The following is a 16,331-nucleotide window of genomic DNA, read 5'->3' as shown; positions in this document are numbered from 1 at the left end:
GTTTCCGCTGTCCACTCAAACTTACGCCCCTTCTTCGTCAGGAGGTGCAGTGGTGCAGCAATTGTAGCGAAGCCTTTCACAAATCTGCGGTAGTATGAGCACAACCCGAGGAAGCTCTGCAGCTCCTTCACGTTGGTGGGTGTCGGCCAGTCCCTTACCGTAGCCACCTTCTCAGAATCAGTGCGTACTCCAGCCTCGCTCACGATGTGTCCCAAGTATTGGACCTCCTTTTGGAATAGGCAGCATTTCTTCGGGCTGAGTTTAAGGTGTGCAGCTCTAAACCGAGCGAAAACCTCTGATAGCCTTTCCATCTCCTGCTCGAAGGTCTGGCCAAAGACAATCACGTCGTCGAGGTAGATGAGTGCCGTCTTCCAGTGAAGTCCCTCCAGCACCCTCTCCATCAGTCGCTCGAACGTGGCCGGCGCGTTGCACAGGCCAAAGGGCATGACCCTAAACTGCCACAGGGCTTGACCGTAGGAGAAGGCTGTTTTCTCTTTGTCCTGCTCCGCCATTTTGACTTGGTGATACCCAAACTTCATATCTAGTGTTGCAAACCACTTGGAGCCCACCAAAGCGTCGAGCGTGTCGTCGATCCGTGGGAGTGGGTATGAATCCTTAATGGTGAGATCGTTGAGGGCTCGGTAGTCCACGCAGCACCTGAGGGAACCGTCCTTTTTCCTGACGAGCACTACAGCAGATGCCCACGGGCTGCTGGACCGCTCGATTAACCCCTGTTGCCGGAGATCATCCATCACCTCATCCATCTCCTTGCGACGGGCTGGTGCCATCCTTCGAGGAGCTTGCTTCACTGGGCGGTGGCTATCTGTGTCGATGTGGTGCTCTACCAGGTCCGTACAGCCCAAGTCCAGGTCTCCTGTGGAAAACACATCTGCATTCCTAACGAGAAGTTCCCTGAGCTGTTCCACTTGGGGCTCCTCTAGACACTTGGAGCTCCTGTCAAACAGGTCGCGCAGGTAGTCGGGCAGCTCCTCCTGGGGCTTCGTCAGGGTTCTCCTGCAGACACAGGTTCTCGGTTTCTGGTCGATCTCTTGGCACAACCCCACCATGGTCCCTTGTTTTATTTTCTTTGGGCTGAAGGAGACATTGGCCACGACGACAGGCACTTCCGCTGCAGTAGGATCTGCCAAAGTACTGCCTACAATCATCCCGTTTCCTACCGGGCATCGACTTCCACTCTCTACTACACACAGACTAGCCGGGGGGACATCCGTAATTTGACAGGGCACCAGCATCTCTGACCTCGGAGGAATAATGGTGGTGCGCTTGACCGTCACTGACAGGCCCTCCACTCGGCAGCCCGTCATGGTGGTTCTCCTGCACATTGATATCTTCGGGGCATGTACAGGACAGACTGGTCGTTGCCCCCGTGAACCAGTTCTCCTTCTTCCCTCGCCCGAGTGGTGGTCCCTCGCCGGGGGCACATTTTTCCGACACTCATTCTTCGAGTGCCCCTTTTCTCCACAGGTCCAGCACTTGGGTCCTTCCCTGGGCTTCTTCCTAGCGCCACCTTCATATTCCTTCTTCCTCTTATAGCATTCGTTCTCCTTGTGCCCAACCTTCTCGCAGTACCAGCACGTTCCTTGGAACCTGTCTGTGTCGCTGACAGCGCCCTTTCGTGCCCTAAAGCCAGAAGTCGAGTCGTTCCTGAAGCTTGACCAACTAGACCTAACAAAGGACTCAAACCCCATGGCACGTGCAAGAGCTTCCTGCATTGATGTTGGCTTAGCTTGCTTCACTTGTATCTTCAGCTGAGGGCTGTCCAGGGTATCGATGAATTGATCACGCAGCAAAACCGCCAGCAGGTCAGGGGTGGTACCTGGGTATGCCTTGTGCGCCATGCTCTCAAGGTCCTGAGCGAGTTCCTGAAGAGACTCGCCGCGCCTCCTGTTGCGGGTTCTGAACCTAACCCTGAAGAGCTCGTTCTGGTGCTTGGTCCCATATCGTTGCTCCAGCGCCTGCGTCAGCCCGCTGTAACTGCCCTTTGTCGCATTGTCGAGCTGAGCAAGGACCTCCAGCGCCGCCCCTTTCAGGCTAGTGGCCAGCTGTACCGCGCACTCTTGGTCATCCCATCCGTTCCGGGCTGCCAACAGCTCAAACTGAGTGCGGTAAGCTTCCCAGGAGACCTTGCCATCAAACTATTGAGGCTTCTTTCTAACAGGCGAACCCAGCAGACTCATGGGGCTGGCGAAACTTCTTGCGGGGATAAACTCAGGCGAAACAGGGCTCAAACTACCCCGGACTTGCGTAGGAGAAGCATCTTGGGTACAACTAGCCCCTGCAGGTACTGGCTGTCCGTTTCCAGCCAAGCAGTCTTCAAGGGCCTTCACTCTGTCACTTACGTCACAAACTGCCTGTTCAGTATGGTTCACCTTTCCCTGCACTTCTAATATTTCTTTGTGTGTCGTCTCCCGTACCACCTCCATCTCTTGTTGAAGATTTGTGTTCTTTCTCCACTTCTATCAGGCGTTGTCCTAACTTCGTGGTCACATCAGTCATTTCTCTTCGTACTGACTCACTTCCATCTTGTACTGCTTGTAGCTGTTGCTGTAATCCCGTGAAGCGATCTTCTAGCTGTTCTTTGAGTTCTTGGAGTGTTCCTTCTTGTTGTTGCTGTGCTCTTTCTTGTTGTTCTTTGAGTTCTTGGAGTGTTCTTTCTTTCAGTACAGTCTAGAACGTTACAGTATATTTTAGATCATACAAGAACATGTAGCAAAAATATGTGCGAGTTGGCAACACTTCCCGCCTGGCGCCTGGCCGCTAGCCCCGCGGGGCGCGGGCGGAGCTTTGCTCCCGCCCCCCTGCTCGCTCCTCCCGGAGCCTTCTAGAGGCCCATAGACGCCTTGGGAAGCTTCCAGCACAACATTATATTTATCTATTTTCGCAGATAAATTCGGAAATATATTAATGACTGCTAAAATTAACATTTTCTTGACTAGTGGTGTGAGAGAGCCTAAGAGTACCATGACAGACTATGAAAAAAAAATCCTAAATTTAAAAAGAGGTGAAAACATGGTTGCAAGCCAGTGGCGCCGCGCGGAAGCTCATTGCAGGACGTTGCGTTGCATGTTGCACACAACTGTATTATTTGTTCATCATATTCATTCATATACCAAAAGAAAGAGGATATTTCGCAGAATTTTATAAGCCAAAAATATATAAAAAAAATTTTTTTTCAGGGCGATCATTTACAAGCCCCCCCTTAAACAAAGAGGTTTTCCCCTCACTATTGTATGTTTGTTCTAGGGCCATGTCCGTCCAAACACCATTAAATTTACCTCCCACACGATGCACTGTGAAATGGCCCTTTATGAAGTTTGCATGAATTTCAGGATGTTTTTGTGGGAGCTCTTCCATGTCTTTTAAATATAAAGGAAGACAAACCATGTACTTTGTGTGTTTTGCTGAAACAGTGTATGGTAGCATTTTCCTTACTGAATTGAGATGTTCCATCCAATCTCCCACCCTTTCAGCATATATGTATTCTTTTAGTATGCATACCATATCAATGTACATACACCAATATTTGCCAGTAACAGTCATACTGTCTTTGAAATGATTCCATACAGTTGTAAGTGATAACAGCTGTGCTTTGACTTGTTCACAGAGTAATTTAGAGTTTTGTGAATCATGTATCTTTAAATTGTTAAGAAGCCTGCGGACAGAGTTGTACAATTCAATTTCTTCTGGATATTTTTCTGCTATCATCCAATCTTCAAAGCCTCCCATAGTAGTCCAATCATACTTTCACTTATTACTGAGTGGCATGTTATAATACAGCTAATGCTATGGTTAACTATAGGTTTCCATTGGCTGTTATCTAACTCCCCAGTCAAAATCTCCTAATCTAACCCTATAGTAGCATAACTTACTTATCCGCGTAAATTAACTGAACCCAACCAAACCTTGCCTACCCTAATTTAATCATACCAGACCTAATATGCTATGACATTTTGGTAAATTTGTTTCTCAACACCCCGCAAATTTTTAGACGTGACTACTCGTTTCTGATAACTTTTGATGTGCTTATTAACAATCTGTTTTTTGTTTGGCCATTCCTCTGCTTAATCACAGTTTTTCACCTTGGGGGGTCCAGGGTGGACTTGCCTCCCCCCTTGGGTTTAGGAGCTATGATGCTGGATTAGGTTATTAAGAAATAATGTCAGACACACAAAAAGGTTCTTTTAGGTAAATTAATGCTATTGATGTTGGTACCTTCCAGTTTTGCTTTGGAGGATTATGGTGATGATGCTATCGGCTATGTGCAGCTGCTGAGAAGAGATTGATTGTGTGAGACTGCTGCACGGATAACATCAGACCATCGAGTAACTACAAAGCCTTACAATGTTGTTGCCATCATCAATGAATCTAAAGAGGAAATACTCGATGCCAAGTGTCAAGAATGCACAGCAGCACAAGGAACTTGTAAACATGCGGCTGCTTTGTGGGGTGGCTTGACAGACTCAGTGCTGATAAACCAGTCACCTCAGTAACATCTTATTGGGAGAAGGCTACACTGTCTAATGTTACTGTTGAAACTAAAAAGACGAGCCTTGCAATCTTATATAAGCAATGCGGAGAATGAGTGCAATGGGACAGAATATAGGTTATGAGTTTTTAGGTATGTCCTTGCTCTTCCCATATTTACAATTCAGCGTGCAGTCTACCTAAACCACAGAAACCTTACAGCAGTGGTGCTCAACCTTTTTGGCTGGCAGGGCCACATTTGATGGGCAATGGGTGATGAGAGCCTCATATTTCCTGCAATGTGAATACGCATAGTAATTAATATATTCTATAGACTGATAACACTGATTATGTTGTGTATATGTTGTAACCTTCCGGATAGAGTCGTAATCAAAACACTTCTCTGCCTGTCAACATCTACCTTTCCTTCTTGCTGGAAGTATGCCTTCATACAGCCTGTACCTAAGAAGGGTGACCGCTCCAATCCCTCAAACTACCGACCTATTGCTTTACTTTCTTGTCTATCTAAAGCTTTTGAATCAATCCTTAACCGGAAGATTCAAAAGCACCTTTCCACTTCTGACCTTCTATCTGATCGCCAGTATGGGTTCCGCAAGGGGCGTTCTACTGGTGATCTCCTAGCCTTCGTAACTGACTCTTGGTCATCCTCTCTTAGCCGTTTCGGTGAAACTTTTGCTATTGCGCTGGACATATCAAAAGCTTTTGATAGGGTCTGGCACAAATCTTTGCTTTCTAAACTACCCTCCTACGGTTTCTATCCTTCTCTCTGTACCTTTATCTCCAGTTTCCTCTCTGACCGTTCTATTTCTGCCGTGGTAGACGGTCACTGTTCTTCCCCTAAATCTATTAACAGTGGTGTCCCACAGGGTTCTGTCCTATCTCCCACTCTTTTTCTGTTGTTCATTGATGATCTTCTTTCCAAAACGAACTGTCCTATCTATTCCTACGCCGATGATTCCACTCTGCGTTATTCAACTTCTTTTAATAGAAGACCCACCCTTCAGGAACTTAACGACTCAAGGCTGGAGACTGCAGAACGCTTAGCCTCAGACCTTACTATTATTTCCGATTGGGGCAAGAAGAACCTGGTGTCCTTCAACGCCTCAAAAACACAGTTTCTCCACCTATCCACTCGACACAATCTTCCAAACAACTATCCCCTATTCTTTGACAACACCCAGCTATCACCTTCCTCAACACTAAACATTCTTGGTCTATCCTTAACTCAAAATCTCAACTGGAAACTTCATATCTCATCTCTTACTAAATCAGCTTCCTCGAGGCTGGGCGTTCTGTACCGTCTCCGCCAGTTCTTCTCCCCTGCACAGTTGCTGTCCATATACAGGGGCCTTGTCCGCCCTCGTATGGAGTATGCATCTCATGTGTGGGGGGGCTCCACTCCCACCGCTCTTCTGGACAGAGTGGAGGCTAAGGCTCTTCGTCTCATCAGCTCTCCTCCTCATACTGATAGTCTTCTACCTCTTAAATTCCGCCGCAATGTTGCCTCTCTTTCTATCTTCTATCGATATTTCCACGCTGACTGCTCTTCTGAACTTGCTAACTGCATGCCTCCCCCCCTCCCGCGGCCCCGCTGCACTCGACTTTCTACTCATGCTCATCCCTATACTGTCCAAACCCCTTATGCAAGAGTTAACCAGCATCTTCACTCTTTCATCCCTCACGCTGGTAAACTCTGGAACACTCTTCCTTCATCTGTATTTCCTCCTGCCTACGACTTAAACTCTTTCAAGAGGAGGGTATCAGGACACCTCTCCTCCCGAAATTGACCTATCTTTCGGCCACCTCGTTGGATTCTTTTTAGGAGCAGTGAGTAGCGGGCTCTTTTTTTTTATTAATGTTTGCTTTTTGTGTGCCCTTGAACTGTCTCCTTTGCTGTAAAAAAAAAAAAAAAAAAAAAAATTGCAGGTCATGGGGAAATGGGCAATTATAAGCTACAATAAAGTGAGCAACTATATACGAACGACGACATTTCTCTGATGGCCAGGGAGAGGGGAAACGTGGAGCGGCTGCGGTGTGCCGGGAGGGTGGAGAAACTATTGGGTAGGGGTCCAGGGGAGGTGGCGTGGAAGGCAATGGGTATGGGGAGAGAGCTAGGAGTTAATGGGCAACGGTGGGGAAGGCCCGGAAGGGAGCGGTTGGGTAGGAGAGGGGTAGGGAGCCAGAGACCTGCAGGACTGATCGAGAGGATGAGTGAGGGGAAGAGAGGGCAGGGACATGCGCAAAGGGAATAGCCAAGCACGAGAGAATTTCCCCCCCAAAAAAACCTAGATTAGCCTGTTTACAAGGGAAAAAACAAGGTGCCAAGGTCTCAGCCCAAAAGCCAAGATCTACTACTAAAAAAAAAAAAAATGTGGCAATGGTGGTCACATCAACAAAATCAGTGAGGCTTGCCAGCATTCAGGCTGCCAAATGTGCAATAGCCTTTTATTATTTTAATACTAAAACATCATAAAGTTGACTTTATAATAAGATATTCAGAATGTGAACAAATAGTACGTATTATGATAGTGATAATTAAGTAGGTTATTTTTTTGGTTATTTGCCGAGGGCCGCATTAAACTTCCCTGAGGGCCGCATGCGGCCCTCAAACAGTGGGTTGAGCACCCCTGCACTACAGGATGATGAAATAACAAGTTGAATAGTACTGAATATTTGATTTATTATTATCCAGAAGACAGTTTTCTCGTAAAAATGCAACTGCTGTTTCCTTCGTTAAAATGACACGTCTGTAGAAATCTTTTAACAACATTGCAGTTATATAGCAGAATGAGTTATACTGATGTTATCGACAATGCAAAGACGATAGTGATGTGGGTGTTCGTTGATTATCCTCTTATTTAGACTGGTCAGGAGCACTCAGGTGACAAGACAGCAAGCTCCGAAAACATATCAGGTCATTACATAACTTGGAGTATGTTGACTGGTCGGGGGCGGTATTAATAAAGACTCCTAGGAGTGAAATTCAACTTTCAAAGTGAGTTCCCTCCTAACTTTGCTGCTAACTTCAAGAAGTCGCGAGTTTACTGCTAGGAGTCGCCAATTTTAAGGTTATAAAGAGAGATGGTTGCATGTGGTGCGGAAGGAAACTGACTAGTTGGCTTCTCGTCTCGGCGGCCGATGCTCCGCCCTCTCGCCTGCCTAAGCCACGCCCCATGTTGACAAACCGAGTTTACTGCTAGAAGAAGCGATTTTACTGCAAGGAGTCGCCGAAAATGTGAAGGTCCTCGTGGGGTACTTTTAACGACTTAAAAGCTAACTTTTCGGATGTCTCATTCAATATAATAACGATAATAGCAGCTGACTGATGGCCCCCGGGCACTAATGATCGTGTCTGAAGTGTTGTGCCAATAAAAATACGGACAAACTGCTGTTCCAGGGGGGAGGCGCCAAATAAAAACAAACAATGTAGCATTGAAGGCGATTATAGTAGGCTACTTATTAAGTAATGCACACTTTCCGTCATTATTTCCTACATAGCTCATTCACATAGGCATACTAAATATAATCACATAAAAAATATCTTTAACAGTAACTTCATAAGGAACAAGTTTCGTATGTGGCTTGGAGGGACGGGTGTGTCGTCTGCCGCGCTCACCGTCACCCGCTTTTCCGCGAGCGTACACACCCGTCCCTCCAAACCAAGGATACAAAACTTATTCCTTAATACAATGATTCCTACCTGTATGAAGTTACTGAAGAAGATATTTTTTATGTGATAATATTTAGTATACCTATGTGAATGAGCTATGTAGGAAATAATGACGGAAAGTGTGCATTACTTAACAGGTAGCCTACTATAACCGCCTTCAATGCTACATTGCTTGTTTTGAAGGGCCGCTCGTTATCCCTTGAAAACTGGCATAATTATTATTTTACTTTGTTTCTTAGGTGATGTCATTGATTGTTAAAGTAGAGTACCGCCATTCAATTAAATTACTAATATTTTTTTAATCATGAAACTAGCTAGATTATCTCAATCATATATATTTGGTACGTGTCTTTGATACAACGCATGACGTCATGAACAGCCAATCAGGTGAAGGGGGGGCGGAGCTTAGCCAAAATTGGGGAGGGGCTTTTCGGTGTAAATAATTATTATTGGCCAAGTAATTAGGACAGACTATAGCAGTAAAGTTAAAAGCTACTGCTAAAAGGAAAACAGCTTCTTGCAGGACTTCTAAAAGTACTGCTAGGAGTCTTTATTAATACCGCCCCGGGTGTAAGTGCCTACGGCGTGCTTATTCGCCGTGAGAACAGCGCTGAGCCGACGGTGAAAACTGCAAGACTCAACACCGGAAGATCAACATTTCCGGGGAATTACCTCCGCGGACTGAAGGAGGCAGAAGACAGTGGGCAGCGGTCACGAACAGATCGCACTGCTCGGGGTGTGTATGCGACAGCTCACATAAACTTTGTAACTATTGTGTAAAACTGTTAATATAGTTAAAACTCATCACGTTTTTAATATACCAGAGAGAGAGAGAGTAAATTAAGTGAACTCGAAGTGAACTTAACGGCTCCGCTCGGCCAAAACATAATCCACATCACTTAACTTAAAGGGCTATTGTGTTATATCGTCAACTTCAATCAACTGGAGGAAGCAGGCAACGGTACACCGGACCTGATGAAAGATAGCAGTTCGTGCCCTCATCACAAAACATAACACTAACCGCAGTTACTATAAAAACTGATAATATAAAAAGGCTAACAAAAGAGGTGGCATGCGTGGTTACGAACAACTCCGAAGTGTTATACTCTCTCTCAAACATATTAACAGTAGCAAGAGTATGTAAAGGGGCAGAGACAGAGAAGGGAGTGCAAGAACGCTGACACAGCCCGCGACCTTTCCTGCCCCGGTGAGTCGAGTCCCCCCCCCCCCGCACCCGAGAGCAGCGTCCCGCCGCGTGACTCCACACCGCGCCGCTGCACGGGGTCTCGTTACCAATTACGAGACGCCTACTTGTCTGCCTACGACACAGCCTGTCGTTGGTGGGCGCTTACCTTCGCCAGACCAGGGCGGACTTTTGGCGGCTACCTTCGGAGGGGCGTAGTTGCTCCCCCGCCCATTCATCCCCGCTGCCAGGCGACGACGACGGCCGCCTTCCTCACCGCTGCCGGGCACCGACGGCCGACGGCCGCCTCTCTTGCCACTGCTAGGCCCCGAGGGCCGACAGCGAAGGACGCTGGCAAGCCAGCCAAGGACGCGGGCAAGAGCCAAGGGTGCCGTCTTCACATTTTCATGGTATCCACATGAACGTAGCTGACACATCACTAATGCTGGGATCACACATCTGCGATTTCGCTCTGCGACGGTTGGCGATTTTGAAAATGCACGAAATCGTGGGAGCATCGCCATTGTCTCTGCGAGTTTGCCTCTGTTTCAACTCACAGCAACAAGGCGAGGGAGGGCCGCTCGCCTATACGCACACGAGGGCGACAGGCGAGGGGACGTCGAGGTGAATCGTGCGTGAATGCGCGCGACTGTACGCAGAGGAGCCCAATTTTGAAAATAAAACCCGTTGCGACGGTTCGCGATGATCGCAGGGCCTGGCGACTATGCATGACCGCCCCTCGTCTAGCCGCTCGACGACGCTCGACGTCGCACGCATTATCGAGAAAACGTCGAGGGCGCGTCGCTGTACGACCCATAATAGTCTGGCAACACTATCGCGCTCTCTCTACCATCCATCCCCCCCCCATCACGCACACTAACCAGAAATTAATCTTGGCACCCTGCATATCCCGACGCTCTAACGCTAAGGTTATTATTTCGGCTGATCAACCTTAGAGGTCTTCAATATGGTAAAATAATCCCCATCTGGCAACGCCAGTTGCTTGTGTAGATTCAAATTTGATAGTCGGTTAGTAACGACCACCCAGTGCTTCAAGTAAGTAGTTGCCCGTGCTACCCTCCCTTGCTGTCGCTGATATTGCTTTATTGTTTCTTGCTTCTAAATCAGCAGTTCTTAACCTGGGGGTCGTGATCTCCTGGGAACAAAGTAAGTTATTTTGAGGAATATTGGATTTTATTCGTAAGGTGTAAGGTTTTCTGGATGTTATACCGTATCTACAACTTCTGTAATAAATTGTAAGTGGAAAGAGTTTTACAATCTGTAATAACTTGCTAACAAGCTAATGAAGTAGTCAAGAGAATTTATTATAATTTGATTGTGTACTCTAGCTAATAATTTTACTGTGTACACTAGCTTATAATTTTGTATTTTGTTAAACCAGGCTATTATTTTGCATTTAGGAATACTATTCTATTATTTTGTATTCATGAACATTAGGCTATTATTTAGCAGTTAGGAATAGGCCTGCTATTCTATTATTTTGCATTCATGAACACTAGGGTATTATTTTGCATTTTGGAATACTATCCTATTATTTTCCATTCATGAATACTAAGCTATTATTTAGCAGTTAGGAATAATATGCTATTATTATAAATTAATGAAAACTAGGCTATTATTTTGCAGGCGGGCAGGCTAGCGGCGTGTGTGTGTACGAGCGAGTGGTCGCTCGCCAACGGTTTTTCACACCCTCCCGCTCCCTCGCTGCCATCTCACTTTCCGAAGCAGCGTCGCTGCCATACGCACGATGTACACGATGCATGTAGTACAGGACTGCACATTAACACAGCAACTGAGGGACACACACAACTTTGCTAATATCCTTGACTTGTTTTCTGACCAATATGATGACGCCTAAAGATGCCATATAATATACATGATCCTGGATGTTTACAAAACCTAGTCCCTTAAATTAGTCACGCTTAATCTTACGTTTAATGTATTTTAGTTTGAGTATGTTTTCATAGTCCGCATTATTTCTCAATTTTGTTTCTAGTCAAATATATTTTATTATTATTATTTTTTTTAGATGCAATTGTTTTAGTTTTTTTTTAATATCGTTTTGTCTTAAAAAAATACGAGTAGTATATTTACTGGGTACTGGAGTTCATTAGAGTTTGGGTAGGGTTCAACTTTTAGAGAGAGTCGTTTTATTTTCGTGTTTTTTTTGTGTGGCTTTTGGCTGATTGTATTTGTTTTAGTGTTTGGTTTTACTGGAGTTCATTAAACTTTGGGTAGTGTTCAATTTTCAGAGAGAGTCGTTTTATTTTCGTGGTTCTTGTGGCTTTCGCCTGATTGTATATGTTTTAGTGTCTGGTTTGTTTTAGTTTATAAGTATTTATTTGCATTTTTGGGCGTTTCTTATTTATAGTCCTTTTTTTTTTTTAATATAACCCTATTTCGTGTTTCTCATCGATATCGGTACGTTTCACGCTTACACCAGTTAGTCATAAAAAAATTGTTTTCTTTCGCGAAGTGAGTACGTCGTTTTCTTTGTATTTGTTCCTGTAACTAAAATATTTAAGGTATATCTCAATAGATGGCGTTCGCGCCAACTCTATGGATGTTTTTTACCAGTACATGGTGCCGTCACGTAGGGGGTGGACGCGCTGCGCATCCTTCCACAATTATGGCTCAACCCTCAACCTCAGGTAAGTGTTATTGATACCCAATAATTACATGTTATTTGCTAGTGTATGATGAGTTATTCAGTTGGTGCATATTCGCTTTAGTGATGATAGTCAGGAAATGACGGATCAAATTTTAAACGTTACGATATCGGTGACTTGTGTACAGAACCCATGTTGACGTGATTTTCAAACGTTTCGATATCGATGTTGTTTTGAGTGAAGTGTAGCATAGTGTTGTACTCACCAAACGCATATCCAATAATAACGACTCTGAAACGTGACGATATCGGTGACTTGTGTATAAGACACATTATTATCACCTTATGCGTGCCGATATCGACGAAGAGTGTTATATATTGCAATAAGATTCCAGACTACTCATGTTCATCACTACGATAATTTTATGAAATATTATACTGTTGCTCTAATTACGTTTCTGTTTCTTCCAGGCGGCATGAATCCTACAAATTTTTACGGGGACAGTCTTCCAGCGCGCCCTAGGTGCATAGATTATGCCTGTAGAGATGAGCCCCGCTCTGACTCAGAATATTCAGATACTGAGGATGTGGAAGACAGTGGTGATGAATATCTACTCACCCAAGATGATGAAGCCCAGTTCAGGCACGATTTGATGCTTGATTTTCAAGGTAAAAATCTCTCTCTCTCTCTCTCTCTCTCTCTCTCTCTCTCTCTCTCTCTCTCTCTCTCTCTCTCTCTCTCTCTCTCAGTTGAGCTCATATCCTAAATGTAGATTTAATTTTTATCAGTGTGTAATATGTTGATGTCTAACATGTAAATTTTTCTTACGTTGCAGATGAAGAGAAGGTTGTCACTGGGCGATCAAGAAGAAGAACGCTGCTTCCTTTGGACTCTGTTGCATTACCTTCAGAAGCACCTGCAGCTAATGAGGCAACACAAGAAAGACTTGCCCTTCTTACCTATGCTAAACAGAATAAAGACACTAAAGATGTTGACTGTAATACTGCTGCAAATGATATCAGTGTTCATGGACATGATAATTCTTCAGACGTAACAGTCACCACACCTTCAGTAGTTCATGTTTCTGAGGTGGAAAGGGATGAGGAGGTAGAAGATTATAGTAACCTGAAGCACAAAATTAATTGGAAACAGTGTGATCCTAATGAGAATAATGAAAAAAATATTCCAGAGTTTAGGGGTTATATATCAGGCAGAGATAATGCATTACAACCAGTAGAATATTTCAGGCAGTTCTTTGATAGAGAATTACTGACACTAATATGTAAAGAGAGCAATAGATATGCCTTGCAATGTGACAAACCACTTTCTCTAACAGTAGAAGAGCTAGAGGTATTTTTAGGCATTTGTATCTACATGAGTATCGTTAAAATGACCAGCCATCGTAGATACTGGACTTCTGATGCAAACCTTAGGGCTGTAATAGACTACATGTCCTGTGCTAGGTGGGAAAAAATCAAGTCATGTATTCACTTCGCAGATAATTCACAGTGCCCTGCCAAAGGAACGCCAGAATATGACAAACTGTACAAAGTTTTTGAACCACCTAAATTCCAAGTACAATATGATCCCTATGGATAAGAATGTGTGCGTGGATGAACAAATGATACCATATAAAGGAACAAGAGGTCCAAGATATTACATCAAAGGAAAGCCCAACCCTTGGGGTTTCAAAGTATGGACTCTTGCTGATAACCATGGCATTGTACACAATTTTGAAGTTTGTGTTGGATCAACTCCTAAGGTCGATGGATTCCCTGATTTGAAATCCAGTGCTAATACTGTGTGCAAATTAGCATCAATTATTCCTACCCACAAGAACCATAGACTTTACATGGATAACTTGTTCTCAACAATTCCCTTGTATTTTGAGATGTATAAAAGAGGAATACTATGCATGGGAACTGTTCGCACCAATAGGCTTTCTGGATTGAGAATGATACCTGATAAAGATTTGAAGGCAAAAGGAAAGTCTGCTTTTGTAGAATATGATGGAAAAGTAGAAACTTGTCCAGAGAGTGTAAGGGTTGTTCGGTGGAATGACAGCAACTTATGTACCATCATGTCTACCATGGGATCTGCTCAGCCAGTCACAAATATACCTCGTTGGGATAAATCAGTATCCACAACAGAAAAAACTCAAGTAAACTGCCCTGCTCTCATCAAACACTACAATGCAAACATGGGGGGAGTAGATAAAATGGATGCACTCATTGCATTTTATAGAATGTTTTTTAGATCTAAAAAATGGTACCACAGAATATTCTTTCATTTTGCAGATCTTAGCATTTGTAATGCCTGGCTGCTATACAGAAGGGACATCCAGGCTTTGGATGCACGTGCAAAATATTTGAACCTCCATGATTTCAAATTAGTATTGTCTTCATGTCTGAGGATGCAAGACAAACCTTTATCAGGAAAACGAAGAGGTCGACCATCAAGTGCATCAGTCGATGAAAGACTGGTAGAAAAGAAGCAAAAAGGCCACAACACAAAACCAATTCCACCAAAGCCAGTAAGAGAAGACCAGATTGGACATTTCCCAATCAATGTTCCTCTGCAAATCATCTCCTGTAACATGGTGCCTAAAGTGCCAAGTATACCTTTGCAGCACCAGTGAGAAGAGATGTTTCCTTGAGTTTCATGGAGTTCAGTATGATTTGAAAGATCTGCCACAGTAGAAATGCACCAGAATTTCAGTTTTCGTTTGCTTCTATGTATTTTGTTTTATACATTGATTGATCTGCAGGAGTGAAAAAATATGAAAATCTCCAGTAATAAAGAGATCTGAAATATTTATCTCAGAACAAAGGAATTTATATTTTATGTTATGCAAAACAAAGAATGTGATGTAATTGAGTTGAACAATTAATTATTTATTATTATATATATTTTCAGTTTTAGGATAACCATTTGAATTTAGGTTCACACCTCATTATATTTTATGTTTACTTTGAAATAATTTCTTATTAAAATCAGTATAAAAAAAATGTACTTCTTCCTTTAGTGTAATACTGAATATTGCTACAATGATAAGAAAACGGAAGGTATTGATGTGAAATTTTCAAATTTGTATTAAATAGATAACAAAAACATATTGCAATTATCATTTTTCATTCAAACAATTTTTTTCAGTAAGAATGCACATTTGATAAATTCACTATATTTTTAAAAATATTTTAGAAATTACAGCGGTACACGGATATCACCGATATGGGAACGTTTCAGTAATTAATCAATTGATATTTACAACAAAGGGAAATGTTCTGCTAATACAACACTGAAATTTTTTTTTCTCTGTGAAATCAAAATGCATGCGATAAAGGGATAAGATATTTTTATTGTTCAGAGACGTAACTCATGAAAATCATTTGTGTTGGACCTTTCATTGTAACGTTTCTTATCAGACAGTTGTTGTGGTCAATAAAACTAACTAACTAACTAACTACAAAGTCGCTCGCATATACGCTCGCATACACCGCGACTCCCTTGCGTTTGATGAGGGTATGCGAGCGCATACTGCGAAGGTCCCTCGCTTAACCGTGCGAGTAATCGTGCGATTTGGCCAATATCGCAGACTTCTGCGAACTTTTTGAACATTTCAAAATGTTCGCGCGACGGGCCGGCACCCGCAAGTCGTGCGAACTTTACCGCGCGACTATTGCGACTAATCGCAGGGACGTCGCTACGATGTCGAGCGTATATGCCGATTTCGGAAATTTTCAAAATCGCCAACCGTCGCAGAGCGAAATCGTGGATGTGTGATCCCAGCATAATACGGTTTTAATTTACACCACTTGTTAAGACATTTCAGGTGATTTTTACGTGCTGTGTGTCTCTCCGTGTGAAGTCGTAACTAGTTTCCCTTAGGCTGTTGAATTTTATTCAAGTGTAGGTGGATGTTAAATATTTTTCCCGAATTGTGAACATTGTAACGCATTTTAAGTATAGTCATTCATTTTATTTTCGCCTTTCTTGTGTGTGTTTTGTTGGACAGTGGAGAAGGTAGTTTTATCGTGCTAAGTATTCACTCATTATTCTTTTCCCTCTTTTCATGCGTTTTGGAAGCATCTGGGGCGAGTGAGCACACACTTAGCGGTGAATGATCATTACCTTTAGTGCAGTTTAGCGGTAATACTTTTCCTTTTACCATATTCTTCCTCATGAAGCCTCATTTTACTAATGCCTCCTTTTAAATGGCAGGGAAACCTGACCCGGAGTTAGCAGCTTTGGCCAAGGAACATCAGAAGTTGGTAAAGACTCGGAAGAGGCCGTCAAGGATGACAATTACCGTAACATAAGGAGCGGGTCAACTCATGAGAGT

General features: G+C 43.6%; 1 long non-coding RNA gene across 1 annotated transcript; it reads left to right on the top strand.

Annotated features, from left to right (window-relative positions):
• Window positions 1-11,776: 11,776 nt before the first annotated feature.
• LOC126981152 (uncharacterized) lies at window positions 11,777-13,286 on the top strand. Its single transcript, XR_007733794.1, has 3 exons — window positions 11,777-12,031; window positions 12,460-12,657; window positions 12,825-13,286. It is a non-coding gene; the product is annotated as an uncharacterized LOC126981152 (long non-coding RNA).
• The last annotated feature ends 3,045 nt before the right edge of the window (window positions 13,287-16,331 follow it).

This window comes from Eriocheir sinensis, chromosome 46, assembly GCF_024679095.1.
Source record: "Eriocheir sinensis breed Jianghai 21 chromosome 46, ASM2467909v1, whole genome shotgun sequence".
Classification (NCBI taxonomy): Eukaryota; Metazoa; Arthropoda; class Malacostraca; order Decapoda; family Varunidae; genus Eriocheir; species Eriocheir sinensis.
This window is presented reverse-complemented; position numbering and strand designations above follow the sequence as displayed.